This window comes from Triticum aestivum, chromosome 7A, assembly GCF_018294505.1.
Source record: "Triticum aestivum cultivar Chinese Spring chromosome 7A, IWGSC CS RefSeq v2.1, whole genome shotgun sequence".
Taxonomy (NCBI): Eukaryota; Viridiplantae; Streptophyta; class Magnoliopsida; order Poales; family Poaceae; genus Triticum; species Triticum aestivum.
In genome coordinates this window covers 743,621,259-743,633,804 of record NC_057812.1, presented here as the reverse complement: position 1 = coordinate 743,633,804, position 12,546 = coordinate 743,621,259, and the positions used below count along the sequence as shown (strand labels likewise).

General features: G+C 43.0%; 1 pseudogene; it reads left to right on the top strand.

Moving 5' to 3' along the window:
* Positions 1-580: 580 nt before the first annotated feature.
* On the top strand, positions 581-10,011 carry LOC123153988 (uncharacterized; annotated as a pseudogene).
* The last annotated feature ends 2,535 nt before the right edge of the window (positions 10,012-12,546 follow it).

Here is a 12,546-nt window from a genome sequence, read left to right as displayed (position 1 = left end):
TGTTGAATTCTCTAACTTTCTTACCCCGCCTTCCTGCACCCACCATTGACCAGATTCGTCCGACGGACGCTCTTGTACAGACACAGTATAATCTAAGCTCCTGCCTGCCCCAAGGTTGAGTAATAAACTGGACCTAGCTACCAGATCCCAAGGAAAAGTACACTTGCATTTGTCGTTAGTACTCTAGTAGCTGCCTGCCTAATTACTAATTAATCTGGATCTAAATGGCCTGCTGTGTTTTTTTCCCCGATAAAGGGTGTTTTTTATTGACTCATAATGTAGCATCGAGGGATACAATCATCAGGAGTATATACCCGGTCTCTGCATAGTTAGGATGCACACAGCCGACACACGCACACACACACAAAATCACGCCAACAAATAGCAAAGTCAAAAAATACCGAAGCTAATGCCTAGACACATAAAGAAAAAGAAGAAAGAAAGAAAATATCATGAAGCGATCAAAACAGCGATCGATGATGCACCTCAGCAACCATCTGTACCAACCAACTTTTGACAACAATAAGCTACGAGAAAGGTTCTTCAAAGACGACGCCTCGATGAAGGGAACGACACGCAAATGCCGCCGTCACCTGATCCAACCAATGAAGGTCAGATCGTGGGTTTTCACCCTAAAGATCGCGGTCAACTCCAGGCAATGCCTACATCAAGGTAACGACGCAAAAGACGCCGCCATTGCCAAGTATAACCAACAAGGGTCAGACTTAGGGTTTTCACCCCGGAGCTCGAGACCGGGTACTTGAGAAGTACCACCCAACCGAAGTCATTATATGATGCCACCTCCACTTGCCACAATCCTAGCAGCTGCTTACGCACACAGTCCGAGTGATGGCCATGCAGGGCGAGCAGATGGTCAAGCCACGGCAAAATTGCTCACCACCACACACCGAAGTCAACGATGAGGAAGGATGGTCGCTGGCACTGCCAAAATCGCATGTTCGGGACAATCCAGAGTACCCGCACCGTCCTCACAAGTAGCGGACAATGGCTAATTAGAACCAGACCACACGCCACCACCATCTCCGTCATCCTCATCCGCAACAGCAAATCATACCGAGGGAAGGACACAAATACCGTCATGCATCTACGCAGTGAACGGATCATCTGAGACATGAATGACCACGGAATTGCCAGTCCACAAGGGAACCATCTTCAGCTCCGCACCACCTGCTGCAGATCTAGATTGATCTGACTTCGGCGGACATCACCATTGCCGCCAAATTGGATGTTCCAAGCCCCTAAGATGATGGCTGCCCAACCGATGTCGCACCCACCAGGACAACTGGTCACAAGAGGCAACATCAACCCACTGTGTTAGAGTGTGATTTATGTTGAGGTACGTTCAACAAGATCCATAGCTACCACTGTGTTAGCCCCACATCGGTATTTTAAATTCTATATATCCCACAACTTTACTATGCCTGGCAACGGCATGGTCAAGGGTGGTGGACAGGGGGTAGGGTATAGGGGGGAGCTATGCCTCACTAGTAGAAAAATGGCCTTTAGTCCCGGTTCATAAGGGCCTTTAGTCCTGGTTCTGGAACCGGGACTAAAGGGTCGTTACTAAAGCCTCCCCCTTTAATCCCGGTTCTTACACGAACCGGGACTAAAGGCCCTCCACGCGGCCGCTGCCTGGAGGTCCACCTTTAGTCCCGGTTGGTAATACCGACCGGTACTAAAGGAAATTTTATGGAGGATGCCGATAGGAGGAACATTACTGACGAGACTGTTCGAGAGTGGGTGGGTCTACTCAAGCGTGCCATGTACGAAGCTACTGACATCCTTGACCTCTGCCAGCTCAAGGCCATGGAACATGGACCATCCTCGGTAAACGCAGGGTGTTTCAATCCCTTGCTCTTCTGCATGAGGAACCCCTTCCATGCTCATGAAATCGGCACACGCATCAAGGCGCTCAACCAGAGGCTTGATGACATCAAGGCACGCAGCGCTGCTTTCAACTTCATCAATCTCGGGTCCTATGGGGATCACAGCAGCAATACCCATGCCTCTCGCCATGGTAATCCAAGCCGGGAGACGGTAGGGGACTTTGACCGGTCTGCTGTTGTTGGGGACAAGATTGGCGAAGACACAAGAGCACTGGTGTCCCAGATCATGCAGACGGGAACGACTGTCAACAATGACATCATGGTGGTCGCTATCGTAGGTGTTGGCGGGATTGGCAAGACCACCCTCACCCAGAAGGTCTTCAATGATGATGCCATCCAAGGCGGATTCAGCAAAAAGATATGGTTAAGTGTCAACCAAAACTTCAATGAGGTTGAGCTGCTGAGGACGGTGCCGGTGGAAATGCCCAGCTGGCTGGAAATGCAAAGGACGCGCTCCATCGAGCCCTAGTGCAGGCCTTGAAGGACCACAAGACCTTGCTAGTAATGGATGATGTGTGGGACAAAGGAGCTTGGGAGGGTGTGCTCAAAATACCATTAGCCAATGCTGCTGCTTCAGGCAGCCGTGTTCTCATCACAACTAGGGAAGGACGTGTTGCCCAAGGGGTGACATCTATACAGCCCTACCACCACATCGACACATTAGCACCCGATGACGCTTGGTCATTGCTCAAGAAGCAGGTCTGTACTTAATTAAATGCTAAATCTTTTTCATTATTTCCATCTACTTATTAGCAGTACTATGTAGTTAATTAAGAGAAATGATAGGATGTTGCAAATTAATATGAGCCATTAATTACATGTAATTCAGTGACTTGTATGTACAATTGCCTCTTGGAGGTAAGAAATTGCCAGTAATTTTGTAGGGCTAGGCATAAATGTATGTATGTTATATTTGGAAGCCATTGCATAAATCTTCGGTATGTAGGAGAAAGATAAGTAAATACATTAAAAACATTTATTTTTGACATGTACTTTCTGTACTTTGAGTATTTACATAGTCAATAATACCTTGATAAATAGACAGATACATCAACTAGTCCTCTTAAGAGGTAAAACTGAGTGCCTTAGAGGATCTTGGTACATAGTTAATTAACAGTATCGGTCCCTTCTATTGTATGTTCGCAGGTACGCTCAAGTGAGATAGATGAAGACCACATCAATACGCTAAAGGATATCGGACTGAAAATTATCCAGAAATGTGGTTGTTTACCAATTGTTGTTAAGTAATGGGAGGACTCTTGCATGAAAGAGGGGGTCTACGGAGTGACTGGCAGCAGGTTTTTGGATGATTCTAAATGGGCAACAACTAAAATGCCCAATGAGCTCAACCACACAGTATACTTAAGCTATGAATATATGCCTTCTTACCTGAAGCAGTGCTTTCTGTACTACTCTCTTCTTCCTAAAAGTAGAATTTTTACTATGGATGAAGTTGTTGCAATGTGGATTAGTGAAGGATTTATTCATGGAAATTCTAACGATTTAGAAGAATTGGGAGAAAATTACTACAAGGAGTTGGTATCTAGGAACCTGATAGAGCCAGATAAATCATATGTTGATCTATGGGTTTGCAGCATGCATGATGTTGTCCGCTCATTTGCTCAGTATATGACTAAAGATGAAGCACTCATAGCTAAAGATGGAGACAATGATATTCTTGCTGAACTTAGTTCACAAAACTTTCTGCGGTTGTCCATAGAAACTAACCAATCACAATCAGGTGAACTTAATTGGAAATGTCTACAGGCGCAAAAATCAGTGAGAACATTGATCTCAACTATCCAGATTAAGATGAAGCCTGGTGATTCGTTGGCTACTTTTTCTAGTTTGCGGACTCTGCATATGAAATCTGCAGATATGTCCATATTGCTTGAATCGTTGCATCAACTCAAGCACCTGAGGTATCTAACACTAGTAAATGTTGATGTATATGTTCTTCCAGGGAACATTGGCAAGATGAAACTGTTGCAATTCCTTGACCTTGGTGGATGTACAAAATTGGTGAATCTTCCTGATAGCATTGTGAAGCATGACCAGCTGAGATTACTTTCACTTCCCATAGAATGTATGGTACCTAGAGGGTTTAGTGGTCTGACAAATATGAGGAGACTGTTGCAGTTTCGAGCCCACTTGGATGGTGATTGGTGCAGTTTGGACGAGTTGGGGCCTCTTTCCCAACTCAGAGTTCTTGTATTAACTGAATTAGAGAATGTATCTGCTGCCTCATTTGCTGCTAATGCTAGGATCAGCGAGAAGATGCATCTTATTAGTCTACTCCTGTATTGCACCAGTAAACTGGGAGATGATGGGTTGCTCAAAGAGAAGGAAGGTGTCTCTGAGGAAGAGCAGCAACGAATTGAGAAGGTTCTCGATAAGCTCTGCCCTCCACCTGGTCTAGAATATCTTCATATCAAGGGGTATTTTGGCCGGCAACTTCCGAGCTGGATGATGACCACATCAATGGTGCCCCTCGACAACTTGAAGACTTTATTGATTGATGACCTGGCTTGTTGCACACAACTTCCCAATGGGCTGTGCCACCTCCCGAATCTGCAGCTTCTGCAGGTCTCTCGTGCTCCATGCATCAAACATGTTGGGACCGGATTCTTGCAGTCGGCATCAGCTTCATTTCCGAGGTTAAATAAAATGATCTTGGCCGGAATGGTGGAATGGGAGGAGTGGGAGTGGGAGAAGCAAGTACAAGCCATGCGCCGTTTGGAGAAGCTTGTGCTCAATAATTGCAGACTGAGGCATTTTCCTCCAGGCCTTGCCTCCAATGCAAGCTCTTTGAAAATATTAATTCTAGTACATGTCAAGCACCTCAGCTACATTGAGAGCTTCCCTTCTGTTGTTGAGCTTAGAGTCAATGGATGCCCTGACCTGGAGAGGATCACCAGTCTCCCCAATCTGCAGAAGCTTACCATCATGTACTGCCCAAAGTTGAAGGTTCTAGAGCGTATCGCTTCACTCGAGAGGCTTATCCTGGAGGATTACACCATGGAAGAACTCCCAGAATACTTGCGAGACATAAAAGCAAGGCATTTGCAGTTATTCTGCAGGCTATGGTTGCTCTCTGCGGTAGCCGCGGGACAATCTGGCACTGAGTGGGACAAGTTCAGCCAAGTGGAGCATGTCAAGGCATATGCACGTGATGGAGACAACCAAAGAAAATGGTACGTTTTGTACACGAGAGGAGATAACTGCAAGCTGGATTCAAATATTAGCAGCTCTGCCATATTTGAAGGTACAGAAAATGAAACATACGTACAAGCTTTGTCTTGATTTGTTTGAGCACTCTTTCTACCAGTTTATAAATTCTTTTTGATTTTATCTCCTGCTTTTCGTCCATACATAGTGCATGACGACGGGATATATTATGTACCTTCCTAGTATCATGTAACCATTTTGTAATTTTCTTGCCATGCAGAAACCTTATCATCTTGTATGGTGGACCCACAAGGATTTGAGTCTGTGTACAAAATGAGAAGAAGCACCTTCAGTTACATTTGCGGCTTGGTGAGGTTGCCATTTTTGGAAGATATGATGGCAAGGGATCACACCTTTGTTGATGGGAGAGTGATATCTTTACAAGATCGAGCAGCCACTGCTCTGAGAGTGTTGAATTCTGGTGAACCACCAGTGGTTGTAGGATCCTCTCTTGGTGTCAACGAATCCACTGTCTCGCTGGTAACTCAGAGGCTTATTGAGGGTATTCGGGAGCGAGGGTTGCACCATTTGAACTGGCCATACCATTTCCAAGCAATGGAGAAGATCAAGTGCAGGTTTGACAAGATCCACGGCTTGCCAAATTGTTGCGGTGTTGTACATAGAGCTTACTTTAAATTTGGATCACCAAACCTTGACCATGAGGAGAACGCTGACACACTAATGCAAGCCGTCGTTGATTCAGATATGAGGTTCACAAATATTTGGTTTGGAGCATCAAGTAGCATGAACCAGTCAAGTCTTTTAAACGACTCTTGGCTCTTCAAGTCCTGCGAGAAAGGTACTTTGCTTGATGGTAGCAAACTGAAGGTATCAGATGGCTCAGACGTTGGAGAATACATCATTGGTGATGCAGGATACCCTCTTCATTCATGGCTCCTCACACCTTATCGGTTGGAGGATGACATCTCAGACTCGAAAGTGGAGTTCAACAGGAGACACTCTGCAGCTACAGCCATGGCGCTGAGGGCACTGGAAAGGTTGAAAGACACATGGAAGTGTCTACAGGGCGAAGGCTGGCATCCGAATAATCAACGTGATCTATGGTGGACAATCAGGACGTGTTGTAGGTTGCATAACATAGTGATAGCCATGGAGGAGGAGGGTGCAGTCATGCTGTCAAGGTGAGGGATGTACTGTCCCAGCACTTGGTCGATTCTAGAGGTAAAATAACACAGCTCTTATTTGTTCATTTTATTTTTCTTTCCCTCCCATTGATTCCATCTTTCACCTTTTTGGTTAGTCCCCACATTCGCTGCAGAGGAGGAACAAGAAGCATCCGGTCGAAGAGATGAAAACAATGAACAAGAAGCACACCAACTAGAAACAACGGATCGAGGGAAATTATACACAAACAACAAATTGACAGCCCAAGAAAATGGTACGTGTTATACACAAGAAGTGGCAACTGCAAGTTAGATTCAAATACTAGCCACTCTCTTATTATACTTTTGTTTCATTTTCTCCTGTCTTTCATCCATTTATGCTGCTTGATCACTGAATATATTCCATAATTTTTTTGTTTCACACGATTACGAGTTGTTTCAGATGACATAAAAACATGGTTGTACTGGGCTTTCAATATAAATTTTAATCACGGTGCTGGATGTACGTGTGGGTTGTTGTATGCATAGCTACTTTGTATTTGGTTGCACCCTCTCGCCTTTTTTGTTATGCTAGGTTACCCCGAGTATGAAAAATTTAGAGTAATGTGTTACCTCTTGCATTGTAAATTAGAGACTGTATAACCAGTTTTGTACTTCTCTTGCCATGCAGAAACTTTATCATCTTGTATGGTGGGCACGCAAGGATTCGAGTCTTTGTACAAAATGAGAAGAAGTACCTTTAGTTACATCTGTGGCTTTCTGAAGATATGATGGTAGGAGGTCACACCTTTGTTGATGAGAGAGTGATGTCTTTCCATGATGGAGTAGCCATTGCTCTGAGAATGTTGAGCTCCTGTGAGATGCCGGAGATTGTGGGATCATCATTTGGTGTGGACGGGTCAACGGTTTCGCTGTTAACTCAAAGGTTTGTTAAGGCTATGGAAGGACGAGCAATGCACCACATCAGGTTTCCTGGCTCCGCTCAAGTGGAGAAGACCAAGCGCAAGTTTCACAAGATCCATGGCCTCCCAAACTGCTGCGGTGTTGTACATACAAGTCACATCAAATTTGGATCAGAAAACAATGAGAATGAGGAAAATGATGGCATGCTAATGCAAGCCGTGATTGATCCAGATATGAGGTTGGCACTCATTTTACTGCGATCACAAGGAAGAATGAACCAATCAAGCATGTTGAACAACTCTTATATCTTCGAGTACTGTGAGAAGGGTGCTTGGCTGAATGGTAGCAAGCTGAAAGTATCATCAGGTGGAGGATCGGAAGTCAAGGAATACATCATTGGTGATGCAGGGTACCCTCTTCGTCCTTGGCTCCTCACTCCTTACCAGTTGGAGAATGGCCTCCCACTCTTAGGCGCCGAAGCTATGTTCAATAGGAGACATTCTGCAGCTACAGCCGTCGCTGTGAGGGCGATAGAAAGGTTAAAGGACACATGGAAGTGCCTGCAGGGAGAAGGGTGGCATCCAAATAACCAACTTGAGGCATACTGGACAGTCGACACGTGCTGCATACTGCACAACATAGTGATAGACATGGAGGAGGATCAAGAGGAGGAGGAAGAGGAGGGGAAGAATTACAGAAAGCAAGTGCGGTAGTTAGCAGATGAGGACCCCATCAGGGTGAGGGATGCACTGTCCCAACACTTGATCGAATGTGGAGGTATAGTAACACGCACCGTCACTTTAATTTCCCCATTTCTATATATGCTGCAAAGTGATTTTTTCTGTACGCATTCTGCTACTTTTACCCCGAGTATGACAAATAAAGAGTAATATGTTACCTCTTGCCTTGTAAATTAGAAATTATGTAACCGATGTTTTTTCAATGCAGGAACCTTATCATCTTCTATTGTGGATGCACAAGGGTTTGAATCTGTGTACAAAATGAGAAGAAGCACATTCAGTTATATCTGCAGCTTGGTGAAGACCCCATTTTTGAAAGATATGATGGCAAGGGATCACACCTTTGTTGACGGGGGAGTGCTGTCTTTGCAGGATGGAGTAGCCATCGCCCTGAGAATGCTGAACTCTGGTGAATCACCTGTTACCGTAGGATCCTCTCTTGGTGTGAACGAGTCAACTATCTTGCTGGTAACTCAGGTGTTTGTTGAGGCTATGTGTGAGCGAGCAGTACACCATTTGTGCTGGTCATACTCTTCTCAAACGATGGAGAGTATCAAGCGCAAGTTTCACAAGGTCCATGGCATGCCAAACTGCTGTGGTGTTGTACATACAACTCGCATCAAATTTGGATCACAAAACCATGACAATGAGGAGAATGAAGGCATGCTCATCCAAGCCGTCCTTGATCCTGACATGAGATTCGGATTCATTCATATGGGGCTGTCAGTTCGAAAGGGGAATTTTCCCAATTCTAATCTCTTCAAGTATTGCGAGAATGGTACTTGGCTGAATGGTAGCAAGCTGAAGATATCATCAGGTGGTGGATCGGCAGTCAGGGAATACATCATTGGTAATGAAGAATACTCTCTTCGTCCGTGGCTCCTCACACCTTATCAGCTGGAGAGTAACCTCTTAGACTCAGACTCAAAAGTAGAGTTCAATAAGAGACTAAACTCTGTAACTACAGCTGTCGCGCTCAGGGCACTAGCAAGGTTGAAAGACACATGGAAGTGCCTACAGGGAGAAGGGTGGCGTCCAAATAATCAACTTGAAGCTTATTGGACAGTCCACACGTGCTGTATATTGCATAACATAGTGATAGACATGGAGGAGGACGGTGTAGGCATGCCGAGCGATCAGGAGTATAATTGCATCAAGCAAGTGTGGCATGTAGCAGATGATGGTGTCAGGGTGAGGGATATACTGTCCCAGCACTTGGTTGAATGTGGAGGTAAATTAAGACAACTCTAACTGTGTTTGTTCGTACTCTAGCTTTGTCTATTTTTTCTTTTTTTTTTGTAATTCCCTGCTGTTGATTCCATGATTCCATCTTAATGTCATCTGTTTGGTTAGCCCACACAGTGGCTGCAGAGGAGGAACAAGAAGCAGTAGTAGTTGCATCTGGCTTAGGAAAAGAAGCAGTAGTAGCTGCAGAGGAGGAACATCAAGTGCACCGACCGCAACCAGCGGATCGAGGAAAGGAGAAAGTGCATGGTAGCTGGCTAAGGAGATGAGATTGGACCGCCCTCTCCACTGAATCAATTTGGTACTAATCTTTTTTTTTCCTCTGTTATCAATCGTGCTTCAAGTCGCAGTCCTCTTCTTAGTTTCCATATTAATTTAGTGTCAGTTAAATTAATTTAGTGTAGTTGGAAACAGTATTGATATCCCTCAGTGATAGGTTAAACATGCTTGAAAGAAACTAAACTGATCTCATCTACTTTAAATCTTGGTAGGAGCAGGTGGAAGAGGAAACTAGCCATCCTTGGAGATCTTCATCCTGCTGCTTGGTTACAACCTACTGTATGCATGAATGCAGTAATGGAGCCAAAAGCCGAATTGATGCCGCAACACGAATTTGAAGTTAGATCGACAAAATATATTGCTTTTCTTTCAGTTGGCATGTCTTTGGCAAAGGTAAGGGTTTTGTATCTTATATTATCGACAATATGCTTAATTTCATGTGTTGAGAGAAGAACCAGTAGGGTAGCTGCATGGGGACAGACTATTTGTGATATCCATACATCCTTTCAGGTTCTGCAACCTGAAGAGTGTTTTGTGACAGCGGATCAACCGATCTGTCACCTGGATGTACTGTCACCTGTCTAGTTCTTCTCTAAATTGTTCTCGGCGAACAGCGCAGAGTGTTCCGTGACAGTTGAAGTGCTCGGTGCGCGCTGCATTTTACATAAATTTGGGGTTGCCTTGCCTGGAGCGGGAGGTAACGTTGGGGCAAGTACTCCTACAGTTTAATCTGTTCAGTTAGCAGTACGTATTTATAAATTTCCTCATGCTCATTCCATCTTCCTGATCAGGGGACGATTCCCTGCGTCTTGCTCTATTCGGTTAGTAGTAGTATTAGCTAGTTATGGTTCAGTTTACGCCCATGGAACTGGATTCAGAAGAACGTATGTCTGGGCTGAATGTATGTTCAGTTTACACCAACGGAACTGGTGAGCTCAGAAGAAAATAATTCTCCTCCCTCAGGCCTCAACTATATTATGGTGGCACAGTTGACCGCGTCGACATTGGCCTCGACCAAGTAAACTCGCAGGCATGGATGAGGCCATTCTTTGCCGTCGATCTTCTATCGAATTCGCATCCAAACATTTCATTCCTTCGTTCAGAAAAATAGCTGGCATGTCATAATCTGACGAAGAAAGAAGAGAACAGAGTTGAAGTTGCATGTTTACTTGCCGCTACACCCACCACCCATGTAGTTCTTCGCAAAATCAGTGAGGGATTCAGTTTAGAGGGAAGAGAAGTGCTGATTAATCTAACGGTTCACTGGTCCTGCAACCACAACTCTTAATTAATTCAGCGAGGTGAGATTAGCAAGCTCATGACTTACAATTAATTAGGCAGATTGTTCATTTAAAGCCAGGTGCATCAGGAGTCGAGAACATCTGCAGCGGCATGCTGAGCTGAACTGCCAGTTCGACCGAGACGAGGTGTGGTCCCTGGAGGTCTGCTGTTTGAAATAAGTAAAACTTGTAAAATAATTGAAGGGAACTTTTTTTAAATTTTTTATGAAGGGAACTTTTGAATACATAAGATACTTGAAAGATCAAAAAGTTGCAAAATTTTGGTGATCAATTTGGAGTGCCCTCAGACAGTCAGACATGGAAAGCACTTCAGATTTCCTGGCAAGGAACTGATCTCACAATCAAAAAATGTTAGGAACTTGACAGGAACTTGATCTAACATGAACTTGAGCACTGTGCGTGCCCGGTCACTGTCCGCGGACGCGCCCGGTCGCGTTCGCGGGACCGGATTTGACAAGTCTTGTTGTAGATGCTCTTGCAATCAGTGTAGCCCATTCTGTGTACGTTACCTTCTTTTTAGAAGTTGATAAAAAGTTTATTGACTATAATCATAGTAATATTATTTTCTCAAATATTCATGTGTTCTAAATATTTTACGTAGAAATAAAATGACTTATTTTTAAAATGTTCATGTTATTTTTTAAAGTATTCTCTTTTTTGTTAATATTCATTTGTGATAACTTTTACTCATGGCACATATTCATAATTTCTGTGTAATTGAAATTTAGCCAGATTTAAATATTTATAAAAACATTTTAAATTTTATATTTTGCATAACTATATTTTTTTGATTATACAAATAATTCTCAAACGACAAAATTATAAATTATTAAAATGTGCATATAAATATTTGAATGTTATAATAAGTAAAGTAATATTTGTACAAAAAAATTATACTTAGAAATAAGTTGAGTTTATGTTGCGATTTAATTTATGTTGCGATTTTAGGTCGGACTCACGGTTATGTACAAAAGCCTCCTCAAATAGATTAGTTTCCTGCAGTGATACGATTAATGTGACAATTTCCAAATAGATAAAAATTAAGTTTACCAAGAAACTTGGTAGGAAAGGAAAAGCCAAAGAAAAGCCAGGATGCATGAAAATATTGGGCCAACAGAATGCCGACATGGTGGCGGGAAAACAGATTACCCGAGAAGTTAACACCTCTCACATGTTAAGCTAGGTAGCATACTACTAATTGAAAGAAAGTTTCGCAGACTCACAACTTCACATATCTACTATGTGTCTACTACAGTATGTACTACTACATACCTCAGTTTGTAAATACATGTAACCCTAGAAAGGTACCAACAAAGTTTTTAGCTTGCCTACTTGTACACGACAAATTATGGCTGCTTATATATAATAAATTCTTCAGAGTTTGCAATGGAAACATAAAATCATTGGGTTTGTTTTATACGGGGGTTATATATAGTTCTGCTGAAAAGATATCCTGTTTCACAAAGAATTATCTCTATCCAGAACATGCTCACATCTTTTTTTAGCAGTATTAGGTTCATTATTAGGAGAATGAAGACATAACTGCGTTGCTGAGGTTGAAAGTATATTGGTCGAATCAGTCGAATTAGTCATAATTATTAAACAGAGCAAATTTATGAAGCACTTGCTTCATTCTTTTTCATAGATATATAAATATTTCTTCATCAAATTATTATAGTATATTTTAATTTGAGTTCCCAATTTTTCTACAATTTTGTTACCCAACGTAAAAACACTAATTATTTATTAGTTAAAAGTAATATTAGGTAGCTTACTAATGAGAATTAAGATTACAATCATGGCATTCACTCGGCCTAGA